General features: G+C 39.0%; 1 protein-coding gene across 3 annotated transcripts in view; it reads right to left on the reverse strand.

The window, feature by feature from the left end:
• The window catches only part of sema6cb (semaphorin 6Cb), a 163,434-nt gene that overhangs the window by 133,399 nt on the left and 14,416 nt on the right, over positions 1-15,619 (reverse strand). For all 3 annotated transcript variants that reach the window (XM_067448500.1, XM_067448498.1, XM_067448501.1), the window contains exon 2: positions 5,378-5,470. The gene's annotated coding sequence lies outside the window, so the exon portion shown is untranslated. The remainder of the gene's footprint in view (positions 1-5,377; positions 5,471-15,619) is intronic.

Below are 15,619 nucleotides of genomic sequence, written 5' to 3' on the forward strand. Positions count from 1 at the left end.
CGATCATAATTCAAAAATGGGTGGTGGGTTGGTGGTGTCGGCAGAGGGGGTTAATCCCTGTCCATCTGTCTAACACCACCTCTCATTCTCTCAGCACAGGCCTCAGATCCACCTGCACTGAACCAGGGGCTTTCAGCTAAAGATTTGGGCTGACCTGCATGAAGGTTCCCGACAGACTTTGCCTCCATGTCTTCCAAATCGCCAATGCCTGACTTTGAAGTTTCCAGAAGGAGAGACTCTGAGGGGTCTGCAATCTCACCAGCATGGCTGTTCTCAGGATTAAGGGACACAGATGAGCCAGGAGGTGCTTCCTGGCTCCAAATGTGCAAGCTTCCCCCCCACCCACCCCCCACCCCCAGTGCCAGCGCTGATGGATTAACAGACAAACGAAGGCAGCAGAAAACACACACAAAGTGTAAAGTGTCGCTGGGTCCTAAGAAATCAAATTGTGAATAATAACAGCAGGATGCTGGTTTTGACCCTTCTTTTCTCTTCCTTCTCCTGCCACTCTGATTGTTCTTTTAACAACATATTCAGTTCTGCACCCCGAAAGAGGAAAAAACTCAATTTGAAACCTTCTTATAAAGCTTATAAACAATATTTTGTATGCAGTATTTACAAATGTTTGTTTTATTGGCATTGCTGAGAAAAAGTAGTTGCCCTCTTAGCAATTGCCAATTTTGAGAACAAAATTATATTTCACCAAGGGAACATTGGGTGAAACTTTCTCAGCTGTGATGCGAGTGTGTTAGCCAAAGCAAAAGCCTTTGAGTCTTTTTTTGCTACATCATACAATTACACTTAAGCTTCAGCTCACGGTCAGATGTCTCAAAGAATTATCTAGTATATGGAAGAATACAAGCTACTTTTCAATGATAAGTCATTGAGGCCACCACAAGCTCTAGGCATCACACAGTTACAATATACACTGCTGTATTTGTTTAACAACTGACAACCACGTTTGAAAAAAAACCAAGGTTTGGATCATCACATGCTTTTAACAAACCTGATATGAGCTTTAATCTTCTTCTTAGTGAACAGAAGTTTTTGCCTTTAATACAATTCCATAAAGTCCATTTTTGCACAGTCCTTTTCTCATTGCAGAGTCATGGACCATGACCTTTGCGGATGCAAGAGAAGTCAGTAGTTCTTTGAAAGTTTTTCTGTGATAATTCAAAGCTTTCTGGATGAGGTGCCCCCGTGCCCTTCGAGAAATTATGACCACTTCTGGGAAAAGCCGCCTGTGGCAAGCAGTACGAGGTCGAGACGTGAAAGAACGGCACAAGGCCGGTGGCTCGATTGATAATGAGCGCCAGCTGCGCGCCGCACCGGTCTCGTATCTCACAGAGGAGCTTCGGTTTCACAAAAGGAGGAGCGGCGACAGTGAGAACTGTTTGCCGGTTGCTGCTTCCTTCTTCCTTCTTCCTGAGTTTTGGCAAAAAAGTTCATTTTGCAACATTTACATCCGCTAGAGGGCGCCTATTCAAAACAAAGGTGTAGTTTGATGACGCCATGTTAGAGTGCAACATCTTGGGACATGTGGTCTTCACCTCACAGCCGGTGGAAAATAGGACTGGGGCAGAAATCATGTTCATGGATGCGGTTATTAATGTTACTGTAGTATAAAGCAGAGCAGGACCGAGTATTGAGGGAGTTGAGCAAGGGGCTAATGAGATGAACAACACACGCCACACGAGCAACAGGACTTTTATTATGACGGGACGGGAAACAGTCGCCGGCGCCATTTCCACTTTTCCGGTCACGAGTAGGAGGTAACGCTCATATTAGATACATTTCAGTGTGTTGAGAAGGATGCTATGATGTTATTCTGTGCATTCGCTGTGTTATTCTGTGCATTCATACTGTGTTCACACTGCTAAGAGTAAAGCGTTTCTGTCAAATAAAACCGGAAACAGAGGGTAACGCAGACATGGCGCAATTGACAGTTAAAATAGCAATTTTCTTACAATTTAGCTGGAAACATAGGGATATTGTAAAGTACTCAACTGAACAAAATATTTAACAATGGCCTAGTGGTTTTTGGATAATTTACTGCAAAAATACTACATACCGTAGTGCACCTTTATGGGTTTCATGACACTTTAAATCAATATTTATGTTGATTAGCTCTATAACATCTTTGTTTTTATCTTAGCTGTATTGAGGGTCATTTGATTTTTGTGGATATATACATACGTGCATTACATTACATTCATTAAAATAATTGTGGATAAGCCGAGGGTTTCAAAGTTCTGTGTGACTGCCGCTAGAGGGATAAACGCAATAATCGTATGCGAATATGGGGCAATATTGGAAATGTCATCATCATCAAAATCATCATCTTTCATTATCATGTTCAAAACCTGTATGACTCTCTTTCTTCTTTGGCACAAATATTTTGAAGAATGTTGGTAACTAAACCATTTTTTTCTCCCAATTACTTGTATTGGGAACTGAATGCTTGAATATCAACATTCTTCAAAGTAAAGAAATGCATACAGGTTTGGAAAGACATGAGGGTGTTTGAATGCCTTTATTTTGTGTGGTAGACAATCCCTTTAAACAAACCACATAATGACATTAAAATATTCAGAAATATGCCAAAATCAGGCTAATACTTGTTTTCACACCAATGTACTAGAATGTGCATACTTAGAGCATGATACATACACATTTACAATCACCTGATTCTAGCAAGGTTTTTACAATGCGTATTGGTGGAGGGGATGGGAGGAGGGGGCAAGACTGATGGGCAGTTTGCCTGAGCTCATTGCACAGCTGCAGGGCCTGCGGGCAGACAGATAGAGCCCCACTACAGCAGGTGCTGACATTAATGAGAGTGATAAACCATGAGAGAGAATTTATAAATCAGTAAAAAGCTATGGTGGACCAAACCCTCTGCTGGCATCTGCCCATTCTGCTGACCTGTGGTTAAATAAACCTCTTATGAGAGGAAGAGTATTTGTTGAAAAAAATGACATGGAGCCAGATTTGACGTTTGAGGTTATCATTTAAATTTTCAGGTAGGCTTGAGGTTTCAATGAGTTCTTGTTTCATTGAAGGCTGCTAGGCTGCTTGAAAGCCATCAAACATTCTCAAACTTTTCAAAAAATGAAAAAAATAAAAAATAGGCTCACTACTGTCTTTTGTACCACTAAGTGTTTGATCAGCTATCTTCTGAGATTGAAGAGTAAACTGTACTTTGATGAATATGACTGAAATTTCAAATGTAGAGGAACAGAACACGGCCTTAGTGTCTGTACGGAGAGCCAAGAATGTCTATCAGCTTCACTTTTTATGTTAACATCACTCCCCATTGTCAGAACTGAAGGCTAAATCTGAATGAATGGTGCTATGAACTACTAAAGAAAACTGTGAGACTAGGACCCATTAGCAGGGCACATATCTGTGACCACCACTACACAAGCGTTTAAATGGAAAAATGAGTAAATTGCTAGACATTGCACTTGGTAACAGTGTACTAAAAGCCATTAAGCTATTAGGTAACAGACGCTCTCCTGAAGGATACACTACAATAAGAATAAAGTGGTATAACTCAATAAATCAAATTATATGACAAGATTTGAACTGCATTAAAACTGACCTTTTTTTCGCTTAACAATGTAATTGTGATTATTAAATACTTCATTGTACTTATTATTTTTGTGCAGCCTCACAATACTTTACCATACTGTGAACCTAGTTACTACAAATACAAGATACATTAACATTGGTTTTTGGGTGATACTGGCAATACAAATGCTGTTATTGGATATATATTAATAACATATTTCCTTCGCGGTCATCTAAAGCTCACTTAAGATTAATCTTTAATAGCACTAATAATGAAATAACACCCTTAAAAGTAATGCTTAGCAAATCTCAAAATTAATATCCATATTTCATATTGTACATTATAATGTTACGATGGCTAAATTCACTTTTAATTCAGCATTTAAAATTATTGATTTTAATTTAAATTTAAAGTAAAATAGTATCGAATTTTAATAATTTATCAGATATCCTAAAAATAATTTAGCAGCTAATCCGACCTGGAAAATTTAAATACATTTTAATATTGCCGTATCGCTATGATAGTTGCATATTCTTCATGTAAGATACAGTCAAAACAAGATGAGAACTGAAACGGAAAAAAAAAAAATGTAAACAATACTTAACACAATTAAATCTCAGCACCCATAATAGTAATCATGATTATTTTGGATTAAGCACTAACTGAAATTTTTCACAGACTTTTAGAGAAAAAAGGAGAAAAATGATCCCCATGGAACATGGAGTATATATGAAGCTGAATTCTACATGCTTGTAAACCTTTCCGTCAAATGACTTGCTAAAGATCCCTTCCATCAACTCAGCTGACCACAATTATAATTCTGTCACCCCTTTTCTGTCCGTGCACAAAGCTGAATGTGATTAGCCGTATCTCATGCCGTATCTGTCATGGACAGTCTGGAGGACTTGAACTCGTCTTTGTTCAAATACACATTGGGTGATAAACTACACTGGGAATAGTGATAGCAGTTAAACGATGGAACACATAATGGCTCCATATGGCTCATCTAAATAAAACAACCATAAGCTGTCAGAGCAGAGCGGCGGCTCCATGGAGATGCAGAAAGGTGGAAGCGCCGGAGGACGCCTATGATGTTTAGCCTTCCACAGGGCCCAAGGTCAAACGCAACCCTACATCTGGCCAGCCATCTGCTCCCCGCAGCCGGCCGACAGAGCCTGTCACCACCAGCACTGCTCTCCAGCGTTGTGGGATGAGTCTTGATCTCTAAGGGATATCTAGGCAGACAGGGTGCACGAGTAAAAGGGCCTTGCGCAGGTGCTCTGTGATGCATGTGTGTTTCCGGCAGGTTTTTTTCTCCCAATCTTCATGTCAAGTCTCCCGTCTCATCTGTTTTGTCTTCTCTTAAGTGATCTCTCTCCGATTTTGTCGTCTGCTTGTTTCTCTTTTTCAATGTGTTTGAAAATCTGCCCACCTCCCTGTTACCATCTCCAACTGTGATACTTTTCTATCGTTTGTCGCCTGCCCGCCGTGAGACTTGATTTAAACAGATTGTCTGACAGACTCTCAGATGTTTCTTTTAAATTATATTTGTATTCTTCTAACAAACGACAGACGTCGTCCCCCATGCGATGGCCTTGGGTGAATAGCCCAGCCAAAATAATGGATGATGATTGCTGGATGATATTTCAATTTTCTGTCAAATCAAGTCATTGTCCTTTAGAGGGGCTCAACTCTACTTCCCCAAGCAAATTTCAACAAAAGAGCAAGATATGAGAAGAAAACTAAATAAATAGTTTGAGTGATTTTCACCAGTTCAATAAACGTCTCCCCACAGGTTCTTACCTCAATAGACGATCCAATCAGATAGCAGGACTGCAGTGATTTGAAGATAATGGTCTGGATGGCTTAAGAAAGCTTTGACATCCCACAACCGACCTAAGAACAAAGACAATAATAACTGATTAGTGATGAACACCAGTTTTGAGTTGACCATAATTGCACAATTGTAGAGATTTAAAGCTTACTTTTTGGACTTGTGAGGGAAAGAAAAAAAATTCACTAGGGCTTAAAAGTTTGAGGTCTGTAAAGCCCTGTTTACTCCTGGTATTAGAGGGATAGTTCACCTAAAAGTAAAAAATTAGCCCATGATTTACTCAAGTCATCCTAGGTTTAGATGACATTCTTCTTTCAGGCTTTAAAGTTCCAGCCAGAACTTTACTTTATAAAGTTATAAATATGGATGTTTTTCTTACACAAACGCACCAATTAGCTTCGGAAGGCCTTTATTAACCCCCCGGAGCTGTGTGGAGCAGGACAAAGGCAGTTTTATGGACTTCATTATATAAAGCTTGAATTGGCCAGAACTTTTTAAATATAACTTCGATTTTATTAGTTTGAAAGAAGAACGTCATATACACCTAGAATGTTTTGATGGTGAGTAAATCATGGGCTAATTTTCAGTTTTGGTTCGGGCAGAGTACAAGGACAACGCACAACAAAGGTGTAAACGTTTGGAGCTCGTCTACTTTTGACTTCCAGGAAAAGTTGAACACATTCGACAGGATTGCTTTTATAGTTTCATAGCTTTCAAGACCTAAGCGCTCATGTGGTTGAATGTGTCTGAACAGCTGAAAAAGACTGCCTACTCTCCAACTACTGACTTAATACGTAAACATTACAGGAAACACGCTAGCCAGACAGGATTTTGGTTTGGTTTGAAGACGAAAAACGTACCAAGCACAATTCTCTCGTGGCCTTGAGGCCATCAGACCAAAAATGAAAGCTGCTGTTCTGTTCTACTTGTGTTTTTCCATCCTCTTTGGGTGCATTCATTTTGAAATTATGCAAGCTTATTTTGCCCATTAGATCGCAAGATCTGAAAAAACCCATACATTTAACCACCTATAGACCCTTCCCTTAAAGAAATCAGGACAGAAGTGGTTGAAGTGGACAAAAAAAGACCAATTGACCAAAGACTTCTGATCCAAATGACCAAAACACATCTGTGTACAATGTTTCTTTTAATTTTTTTATTTATCTTTTTTGTGATTTATTATTATTTATTTCTGTAAAGGCAAAGTTGAATTATCAGCAGCTATTAATCCATTCTTCAATGTCACATGATTGTATAGATCAGTCTAAAGCCGTTTCCACTGAAATTACCCGGAACTATTTTTGTCCCAGGAACTTTTTTTTTTCCAGACCTGTTGCTGTCTGCATTTCCATCACTGTCTATAGTACCATGAAGATTAGTCCGGTGACGTAGGACTGAGCGCAACTTTCTAGTTCCCGCTGGATTTTGTCCTCCACATACAAGCTTAAAAAAGCCTTTTTTTCATATTTTCGGTCCATTGCTGATCCTAATTAGACTGGGTAAACCCAGCCTGATCTGTCGGTGATTTGATTTCGCCCTGCAGCTCAGTCTGGAAACCTGTAAATTAATTTCTACTGCTTCTGTCACTTGTTCTGCGAGAACCAATCACAGACTGGCTTATCCACCCGGCGCGCTATTGGCGGGTTTAACACGATGACGGATAGAGAAACGATGGGACGTTGCCTGTTGATCACGCCCCTTGTGGTCTGATTGGTTGAAGGAATAGCCAATTGCAGACAGAGTCATTTGAATAATGCTCGTAGATCACGCCTCTTGTGCAGTACGAAACACAGAGCAGACTCCCCAGACCAGTGTTCAGTCTTAAATTGAGCTTGGTCTGGTGATAGCCAGACGATATTCTAATAGCAAACAACTCTTACTCCACGCACCGCAACAGACTTTTAAAAATGGTGGCTGAAATAATGCTGGGTGCAGTCAACCAATCAAAATGCTGCATGAACGCAACCAATCAGCAAGTCCCACCCCCAAAAGTTCCCGAACTTTGAACAAGTACTACCTTGCGAGCAGGGACGGTCGAAACACACAGAGTACCACCCGAAGTCCCTAGTTCCTGGGGAAAGTTCCTACGGTGGAACCACGGCTTAATATGCTGATTTCTTATTTTCATCAATGTTGAAAACAGTTGTGCTGCTTAATAAACTTGTTCTTATCTGTTGTCTCCACAGACACACAAATGAGCCCTTTTCATTCATAAAATGTCTGTTGTTGTGTGATCCGCATGCCAGTTAATGAAGCTATAGACTGTCATCTCAGGACTGTGACACTTAGACACAGAGCCAAAACTAACAGAACAAGTGCTTAGAGAAAACAATGTCTTTGCTGAGAAGATGATGAAGGCGCTTTTCACTTAACATTCATTATGGGCAGATTTCTAACCAAATCTCTACAAATCCCCCATCGGAAGCTGCCCAAATCTCAGGGCATCTCAGAGCGCAATCTGCTCTTCCAATCTGCTGTGTGAGAATGAGACACTAGCTCAAGCCAGCTCCTTACTGACAGCACCCGAGTCTCCACAAATCTCCTGTCTCCGCTGCATCTCCTTATTCTCTTGGACAGTCAGTCTGTCTGCCTCTCTTTATCTCTCTTTATGTCACTCTCTCTTTCACTCCATGCACCTTATTCTTGGTCTCTCACCCCATTTTGCTTTACATAAAGATAGGCTGCAGTCACAGGGGAAATGCACTCCAACTTCGTGCATCACCAGAGAGTAATATGAATTACAAAAAAAAGAAAAATTGATCTAATAACTGCCATGTTTAATATTGCAAAATGATCTTCAACTTGCAAATCCCCTTCAGGGCAATGTGAATTAGTTATGCTCATGTTGAGCAGTCTCTTATTTCAGCAAATTCTGCAGCACTACCTGCATTTGTTAAATGGCTTTTATATGGCTGAAGTAATAATGAACAGCATGAGAGTGTGAAAAGTGGAAATTACACAAACATTACATAAAAGTGTTTTTATCATTTGTTTTTCAATTTGAATTCACAGTCTGAAGAGTGAAGACAATCACCTGGTCAGTGCCGGACACAAATCTTCTCTGCATACTCTCAAAGCAAAAGACTGAATTTGGGAGAAATCCAAAGCTCGGTGTGGGAAAAATAAAGTTAAAAAAAAAATTTTTTTAAAGGGACAATTCACACAAAAAAATGCAAATTCTGCCATTATTTTCTCACTCTCATGTTGTTCCAAATGTTGTTTACTTTTTCAGAGGAACATAAAAAAGGAGAGATTTTTGGAGACTCTTCACACAGTGACCGTGTCTGTTAGAGTAACAGTCAAACAGAAATAGTGGCATATTGTTTGTTTTTGTTTTCCGCATTCAAAGTGTAATGACTTATCAAAAAAAAATTAATTGGAAAAATGTATTGGAAGTTGAGATGTGGGTGTAGAAATCAAATTGAGGCACATTACTGTTATTTGTTTGATTGGAGAAGTCCTGTATACATCACTGATGAGAAGTCTGTAATCTTCACCAGTTATGACATTTTGATGAAACACAAGGTAAAAAAAAGAAGAAAAAAAAGATTTAAATTTAAAACATTTTCACAGATAAATTGTTCACAATAAGATCTAAAGCCGGTGCACACTGTGCGATTTTGGCCACGATTTGGCCGTCTGAGACAAATTTAGCTAATCCTAAAAGATTCCTCTGATCCTAGGCTAAAATCTGACGTCTTTGGTCGTTAGTCTGTCATGTTCACCGGCCGCCGATTAATGAGCGCTGCGATCAAATTTTACCTCAGACGAAATTCTGGCAGTGTCAGAAGATTTGGCACAGAATCCTGCAGTGTGACTTCTCCTACGACGAGAGTCAAATATCTCAGTTTTTCAAGACAAACTATGACCAAAACGAGAGCTAGAGATTTCTTTCTAGCCAGCATTTAAGTCCCGCGCGTAATGCAGCTCACTGTCACCCAACGCGTCATTCATTGATGATATAAAACTCCGGACGAGTTTTCTTGCGCGCGTCCGTTTTTAACGTGCCTTCACTATCGTACAGTCTGACATTAATGCCAACTGAGATCTTACAGTGTGGCATGGCTTACATCGGGGATCATGTTCGTACAGTCTGACAAGGGACATTCGCAAAGGATTTTGAAAAAAAAAATCGCACAGTGTGCAGGACCCATAAATTGTGAATTTACATTCTTATGCCATTTTAAGCTTTTAAAAAATGGATAACATTTTTTTTTTTTAATGGCAAACCATCATATTGGGTCTCATTCATAATAATTGCATGGATTCTTTCACATCTGTACACACAGGAGAACAAACAGGAGAACACAAAAATCTCAAAACGATTTACAAAATGTTCTTACACAAATGATTTTGTTCTTAACCTCATTCTGATATTAGTGAATTTGGAGTATTTTAAATGAGCGGCCGCGGGCATTTGCATAAAAGGTTAGACATTTGCATAAAACACACCCAAACCATCTCCATATAAAGGCTTTTCGCAGCCTTTCGCCACTCTCGTCAAACTTGTCGCTGTTTGCAGACACGCTATTGTCCGGATCCTTGAGCAATGCCAAATGTGCCATTCTCAGCAGTTCTCACAATAAGCACCTTTTATAAAGACCCACATTACAGAGCTCTCATTAGCTAGCTGTACATATGCGTATATCCGTGTTGTTTTCAAAAACCTCGCAGCTAAAGCTATAACGGTATATGATCGAATGTATTTAAGATGAAATTATTATTTAATCATTTCATATATGGATTATATAAAATGAGTCATATCACACTGTAGCCCAAAACTGGTTGCCCACTGAAGCTAAGCAGGGCTGAGCCAGGAGAGTACATGGATGGGAGACCAACAGGGATAACTATACTGTCAAAGAGCACCGTCCATCAGATGAGACGTTAAAGCAAGGTCCTGACTCTCTGTCTGTGGTCATTAAAAATCCCAGGATGTCCTTCGATAAGGAGTAGGCGTGTAACCGAGGCCAAATTTGCCCACTGGCCCCTGTCCATGATGGCCTCCTAATCATCCCCCATATACACGCACACACACACACACACACACACACACACACACACACACACACACACACACACACACACACACATGGCTTCATCACTCCATCTCCTATCCACCAATAAGTTGGCGTATGGTGTGCATTCTGGCATATTTCTTAAATATAAGCACAAATGATTGTGTATGCTTAGCGAATGAGACCCATTGTGAGGAACAGACCAACATCATTCCTCAAAACAGGACATTATTCACAAACCATCTCCATCTCCAGTGAGGTAAATTACTAAATCAACTGCAACCCAATCATTTAGTTGGATTCAAGAACCAGATCAATCTATTTTCTTAATGGCTTATTCTTTTGAGCCAGTTATTTCCACTGAACTGGTTGATCCTTTACACAAATCGAACAAGACTATTTGTTCAGGAATACGACTGATCTCACTCTTTACTTCAACTCACTGACTCCATGACTACAAGACTATTCTTTTTTTATTCAAGGTTATTAGTAAATAAAGTACATTTTGGTCCATCTCTCACATAAACCTTTTGTAAGACTTTAAAATATCTGGATTATAATTCACAGATTATATGTTATTTTTTTGGAAATGATGGTGGTCACTATAATGGTTGTTGTATGGACAGAACTTTATTTTGATTGAATTATTCATTAACATTACATTTAGCCCTAATTAGCAATTTAAATTTTTTTTTTTTTTTTAAATCATAATTTCGAGTGCAATGGACTTTATACCTTTAGAGCCAACAACTCAAAGTACACTATGTCTGGATTAATGCTACTGCTAATTATAATAATAATTTTTTAATCATTTTGGTTCGAACTAGTGCTGAGGACCATGAAACCTGATCTTAGGTCAGCATTTAACAGAAGACAGTTTCTCCAAGCACCGTCCTCGTAAACCCACGGTCTGCAGCGAGCAGAATACGGGTGGCGCTCCGCCAACATTCCTCAAAGGCTTTTAAAGCACAAACCCTGATAAGAACCCTGGCCAGCTGGTCAACCTTCGCTCCTTACAGTTCACCGTGAGGCTGTCGAGGAGGAAAGGGCTAACAGCTAAACCATCAGGTCTTTTTTTCGAATACCTTCATCTTAAAAGCTTGTGCTTAAAAGTCAGAGTTTACAGGATCGGATACGTTTTACATAACTTCAGCCAGGAGCGCACTGAAAAAAACAGAGAAAAACAACTTAAGCGCATCAATAACAGTATATTTAGAGGTTACGTGATGCTTTTTAGGAGTTCAGCCAGAGACTTACTGCCAGTTAGTCCATATTGAGTCAAGTCCAATGTGTTTTAGTTTTTTTTTTTTCTTCTTATGGTGAAATGCAGTACAAACAAACAGGAGTTGTGTACCACTGTGGACTTCAGTATACATTTGGAGTTCCATTTATAAACCAGCACTATTACATTATCCAAATGCCTTTCACATTATTTAAATGCTTGCATTAAATTAAACGTTTGAGACGCATTGTTCAAAAACTAAAAGAAGACAGGACAGGCAGTTCTCCTGCAGTAACCTTGCTTCGAAAAATCTGAAAACAGGTTTGAGATCTTCGTCTGGTCACTGCATGGTCCAGAATTTCTAAATGGCCAAATACTATCATAGGAATATCATTGAAACTGTAATGACCATCTATAAAAATCTCTCTTTTCTTTCTTTTTACTTTTACTGTATCTGCATTTAAAAGAGGGCTTGTGGTCATTCCGAAAGAATCTCACCCAAGTCTAAATTTATATCCGAAGGAGGAAAAAAAAAAAGTGGGAAAAAAGCTGGAAACGTTTATGACAAAACAAATCTGAGTGAGCCATAGGCAGCTTTCCAGCATCTATATGTGCTTAGATTAACTGTAGAGAGAGATTTTATTACTCCAGCTTGGCTTGGTCTTACTTCAAAACTTTTACAGCTCTGTACTCAAGATCTGCTGCTTATTTAAATCACCCTCCAATAGTACAGCACACGTTTAGCTTTAGCTGCAAACGCTAATTTTTGGCTTCTTCTTAGCATCTATTTAAAGACACAAACAAAATCCATCCAAACCACGAGGAAATGTGAACAAGCTGAGTTTCGTCCAAGCCGAGAGAAGTTACTGAAAAGAACGTCTGATTCACTGAGCCGCTGAAGTTTGATTTAGTCAGAGAGCCTGAGGCGGGAGGTCTCATCATCCCAGATAAATCTCCGGAGAGAGGAGATCACCGGGGAGTCTTACTAATGATAAATAACGCATGGACATCATCTCACCAAAACATACAGATCAGGGGCAAAAACACACATTACTAAGACTAATGTAATGCTGAGTCTAACTAACGCTTCAGTCTCTTGTCTGTAAAGATGGACTAATTCTGGCCAATATGATTAGATACAATTTTGGGTAATTAATCAATTAAAATTAGACTGCTAAAACTAAAAGCATTTTGTTTTTCTGTCTAGGATGGGGTGATAGGAGAGAGAAAAGGGAGACATTTTTTGCTGTGTTTTATGTGATTGTTATTCATTGTGTAATCTGGTGTATATGCAAAATGAAAATGTAAGAAATAGATGGTAAAAAATTTAAAAAAGCAATAATTTTTCAAAAGCTCAAGCATGCTGGCTTGACGTGCGTGAACCAATGACTTATAAATGGTTCATTCTCACTTTATGCAAGTTTGAGCTTCCGCAACAACCAATGAGGATCACTCGCGTTACGCATAATTGAGCTTCTGCAACAACCAACGAGGTTAATTCTCTCATTTTGCATGTTTGAGCTTCCGCAACAACCAATGAGGTTCATTCTCTCATTTTGCATGTTTAAGCTTCCGCAACAACCAATGAGGTTCATTCTCTCATTTTGCATAATTGAGCTTCCGCAACAACCAATGAGGTTCATTCTCTCATTTTGCATGTTTGAGCTTCCGCAACAACCAATGAGGTTCATTCTCTCATTTTGCATAATTGAGCTTCCGCAACAACCAATGAGGTTCATTCTCTCATTTTGCATGTTTGAGCTTCCGCAACAACCAATGAGGTTCATTCTCTCATTTTGCATGTTTAAGCTTCTGCAACAACCAATGAGGTTCATTCTCTCATTTTACATAATTGAGCTTCCGCAACAACCAATGAGGTTCATTCTCTCATTTTGCATTATTGAGCTTCCGCAACAACCAATGAGGTTCATTCTCTCATTTTGCACTCTCGCGTTACGCATGTTTAAGCTTCCACAACAACCAGTGAGGTTTGTTCCCTTTCGCGTTACGCATGTTTGAACTTCCGCAACAACCAATGAGGTTTGTTCTTGCATGTCAAGCAAGTGTGAACGATCTTCCATTTCTGTTCACCAATCAATGTTTATATGTGAATAAGAGCCTAAATTCAATCTGTTCATCATATAAAGCAATTGGGTCTCTTCAGAAAATCAGCACTAACTTGCTCAATTCATATGGATTAGTTTTACAATCACTTTATGAACTTTTTGAAAGTGGCAGTTGTGAAGATGAAAAAAAATCTTACGGGTTTGGAATGACGTGAGGATGAGTAAATGTTAACAGAATTTTCATTTTGGGGTAAACTAACGCTTTAAAATGCTACAAGTGAATTTAAACATCACATTTTAATGAACAGAATGAAAAAGTTTAATTTTGAGATTACATTTAACATTTATTATTAAAGATTAACTTTAAATGAGCATTAGAAGATAGCAAAGGTCATCTAAATGTAAAAATAGGGTAATTCAGTGAACAGTATCCAATATCAACCAAGATGGATACATTAAAAATATTGCTTATATAAATAACTGATATTGTACCATTACATCATGCATTACAATTAAAATACAACCCATACAGCTCTATTGTCTTATGAAACTTCAGTGAGATGATCACTGAATGGCCCTCGCCAAAACATGCATCAAAAACACCAATCAACACTGACAAAAGATCTCCGCCTTGCATAATGTCATCAAAAAAGTAATCTACATCCCATCCACTGATGTTATAGACCACTTTTAAAACCTTTACCAGTTTTTGCCAGGAACAACTTGGCAGTGGTAATTTCCGTTCCCTAAAAAAAGCAGAGATGTAGGTCAGGAATCTATTTCAGCCCAGTTGAGGATATCAGACCATCTTGTCCCCCTCTCAGAGTGCAAACGACTTGACCTGGTCATCTTCCACCTTCAACTTCCCTCCGGAAGGAAAATCTATGGCTTTGGTATTCAGGACCCATTGCTCCTGCTTAACCTTTGACCTTTTGACCCAGTCAGGCTGCATCTGGAAGAACATGTAGACTTTGTCTCAAAGAGGTCAAATGGTTTTAAAAGCATTTTCACTTAAAACACTGCAGGGTGGTCTTGATGCACCCTGAGAGGGAAATATAGCGCCTTCATTTTCACTGGGGAAAAAAATAATCAAACTGGAAATAAGATCCATTCCAGAAGATCAAACTTTTAGATTAACATATTCATTCAGCTACTAACCTGAAAATCACACTATACACGCAGTGTTCTCCATCTTTCTCTCACACGTCTTTTTTTATGCAAGACCCACCAGGAGATTATTACGACAGAATAATAACTGTGGAAACGATTTCGCTAAAGCAACATAATATTATTAAAGTGAAGTACAATCTGCCATTGTCCCTTTCCCATCTGCTGGTGGTGTGTGATATGAGCGATTTATTGAGCAGTTCAGCATGTTAGTTTAACTGATGGCGCATTCTGTGTGATAATAAGCTGCCGATCGTCACAGAGGAATGAGATTAGCTCTTCCCGTCTATCTACACATTATTATCATGCTAATTGAGAAAGAACCCCCCCCCCCCCCCCCCCAAAAAAAAAAAAAAATCATCTAAATCTGAACCGAAAGCAGCGTTGCTGTACAGCCAAGCACCATGGTTAACTGTGGCTGAATGGTTTGCTCAGCCGGTATTGAGGGACACATTCAGTGGTCTTATGCTACTGCCACCAGTTAATTAACACGGCATAAAGGGTAAAGGATTATTCTTGCCCATGTTGTAACTTCAAAAGTAGAGATTTTATTATTTTTTTCAGATTGCTATCTATAAATTATACTACCCATTTAGAACTGCACAATTAATTAAAATAAAATAATATAAAGGCGCTCACGATACAGTATTTTAAGCCGCCTAAGAACTGAATGCTCCACACAAACTCCAATTTGCTTATAATATGCCTTATATGCAAGTTAATGTGCATTAAAGTGCT

The sequence above is a fragment of the Pseudorasbora parva genome, chromosome 7 (genome assembly GCF_024679245.1).
Source record: "Pseudorasbora parva isolate DD20220531a chromosome 7, ASM2467924v1, whole genome shotgun sequence".
Classification (NCBI taxonomy): Eukaryota; Metazoa; Chordata; class Actinopteri; order Cypriniformes; family Gobionidae; genus Pseudorasbora; species Pseudorasbora parva.